Here is a 2981-nt window from a genome sequence, read left to right as displayed (position 1 = left end):
TCGGCCCGACCGAACTCCCTCCACGGCACTTGGTCCGACCGGTTCGACCGAACCCTCTCCACTACAATAGTGAGTAACAACTGGACGTAGATTAATTCGAACCAGTATAAAAATCATTTGTGTGATTTTTCTCTTCCCTACACTCCTTAATCTTTTAGCACTCCAACCGTTCGATAAAAGTTTTACAAGAAATTTAAAACTGGTAAAGGAACTATTTTTTTGACCGAACACGCTTTCCGCTTACTCTAAGATTAATTCCGCTGCGCTATACTCTTCAAACCATACCTCGCTGGTACCAACAATTGGTATCAGAGCTTGCTTCGATAGTTTTTCAAATTTTTCGAAAATGGGCGGTCATAACCAAATGTATTTAGAGGGTGCTTCTATTGATAGACCTCCTTTGTTTATGGGGGAAAATTATGCATTTTGGAAAATAAGAATGCAAATATTTTTAGAGTCAATTGATAGGGGTATTTGGGAAGTTGTTTTGAATGGTCCTTTTATTCCTACTATAAATTTAAATGGTGTAGAGGAAGAAAAACCATATTTGCAATGGACTGCTGACGAAAATAGACGAGCCCAATTTGNTATAAAGGCTNGCAATATAATATCCTCTGCTTTGGTATTAGATGAATTTTACAGGATCTCAGTATGCAAAACGGCTCAGGAGATGTGGGAAGTTCTGCAAGTAACCCATGAAGGAACCGATGATGTGAAACGTGCTAGGAAGAACACCTTGATACAAGAGTATGAGATGTTGAGGATGCAACAGGGTGAAACCATCGCTGATGTGCAAAAACGCTTCACACATATCGTCAACCATCTCTTTGGTTTAGGTAAGAAATTTGACACTGACGAATTGAATGTTAAAATTTTGAAATCTTTGAACAGGACGTGGCAGCCAAAGGTTACTGCGATAACTGAGTCTCAAGACTTGACGTCCATGCCTATGGCTGTGCTTTTTGGAAAGTTGAGAAAGCACGAGCTCGAGTTGAATAGACTGAGCGTTGAGGAAGTCCAAGGAAATAAGAAAACGTTGGCCTTCAAAACTGAAAATTCAAAAGGCATGAGTTCAGGAAAGGATGAGGAATCTGAAGATGAAGACTCAGACGACAAAAATATGATTCATATGTTCAAAAATTTCAACAAGTTCATGAAATTGAAAGGCAAGGAACAAATTAAAAAGGATCGAAAGAAGAAACAACGATCTTCTTCAAATTACAGATGTTATGGTTGCAGAGAAAAAGGACACGTTAATGCAGATTGTCCAAACCTTAAAAAAGGTGAAGAAAAGAAGTCTTTCAAGAAGAAGAATGTTTACATTGCTTGGGAAGATAATGCATCAAGCACTTCTAGCTCAAGTGATTCTGTTAAAGAAGCAAACTTATGTTTGACAGCTAATGTTGATGACACTACAAGCCAAGTAAGTTGCTCTAGTCTTGACACTAGTGAATTTGATGTACAAAATGCTTTTCTTGAATTGCTTGATAAATCTGAAAAATTAAATGCTGCTCATAAAAATTTGGAAAAGGAGTTTAAAGAATTACAGATTAAATATGAGAAGGCATTAGATGAGAAAGTTATTTTAAGAAATAAAATTTGCAATTTAGAAATGAAAGAGTCTTCAAATGTTGAACATCCTGTTGAATGTCTTTCATGTAAGAGTCATATGCTTGATATTGATATTCTTGAAAATCTTCTTGAAGTTTCAACTAGAAATAATAATGTTGAAATGTCTATACCTGTTAAAAAGATTTATAAAAACAAAAGGGTTTTTAAAAGTGAGAACCAAATTAAAAGAACTCGTAGGGTATGGGTTGAAAAAGAAACTGTTTGTTATAGGAACCCAAATGTTGTCACATGTTTTTATTGTATGAAAAAGGGGCACACTTCTAACAAATGTAGAATCAAACATTTTGATATTCCTAATGGAAAATATGCTTGGATTCCTATTATTAAGTAATATGCCTCTAACATCAAAGGACCCAAATGAGATTATGGGGACCAAAACTCTATTGTTTTGTTTTGCAGGTGAAATTCTCTAAAGGAAAAGAAAGCTCTATGGTATCCTGGTATTTTTGAAGAGCTTTGAAATAATTTATGAATGTTAGATGTATCTTAGGTTGAAAATTTGGCCCAAATTTGTGTTTTCCAAAAATTAACGTAAATAATCGATTACCAAGGGATGATAATCGATTATCTCGGCCTCAAAATTTGATTTTTGACAATTTGGATCTCAAATAATCGATTATTTAAGGTAATAATCGATTATCTTAAGTCCCAGCGAAAAAAAAAACGTTTTTTTAAAATTTCTTTTTGGTTTGTTTTATCAAAGGGGATTATTATATTTAGGGGGAATAATTTTAATGATTTAAAAGAACTTAAATTCTTTTTAAATTATCTATTTTAGAGAGATCATATAGTTTAGATGAATTTTGTAAAGAGGGGGAGAAAATTTTGTTTGAAATCTTTTGTGATAACTAGAATTTATTTGAGGGGGAGATATATGAGTTTGTTAGATATCTTGTTTTTATCTCTATTATGGATTAATTACTCTTATCCCCTTAGTTGTCAAATTAAGAACATCACATATCACAAAACCTTCAACTCTCTGATTATTTCTGTTTTGAAATGCATCAATTGTTTTGTTTAGGGGGAGATCATATTAAGGGGGAGATCTTTACTTTAATCTTTTTGCTTATGATAAAAAAGGGGGAGAATAATAATATAAGGGGAGAAATCTAAATTGATACAAGTATTGTTAACTCTGTTGTTGTTTGTTAGCTTGTATGTTTTTGCAGGATAGCCAAAGTTGCTTTTAAAATTGTATTTTTGATCATCATCAAAAAGGGGGAGATTGTTACCAATAAGGAGTATTGGTAAATCTTGGAGACAATTGTTTTGATGATGCTGCAAGAAGACTTAGTTGAAAAAGAGTCTAAAATTATTTAAAAGCAATTTGTAGAAATTAAATGTAGTAG

The 2981-nt window shown here is 33.3% G+C and overlaps 1 pseudogene; it reads left to right on the top strand.

The window, feature by feature from the left end:
- The first annotated feature begins 670 nt into the window (after positions 1–670).
- Positions 671–2981, top strand: part of LOC106754888 — a 30091-nt pseudogene continuing 27780 nt past the window's right edge.

Source organism: Vigna radiata, unplaced genomic scaffold (assembly GCF_000741045.1).
Source record: "Vigna radiata var. radiata cultivar VC1973A unplaced genomic scaffold, Vradiata_ver6 scaffold_276, whole genome shotgun sequence".
Lineage (NCBI taxonomy): Eukaryota > Viridiplantae > Streptophyta > Magnoliopsida > Fabales > Fabaceae > Vigna > Vigna radiata.
This window is presented reverse-complemented; position numbering and strand designations above follow the sequence as displayed.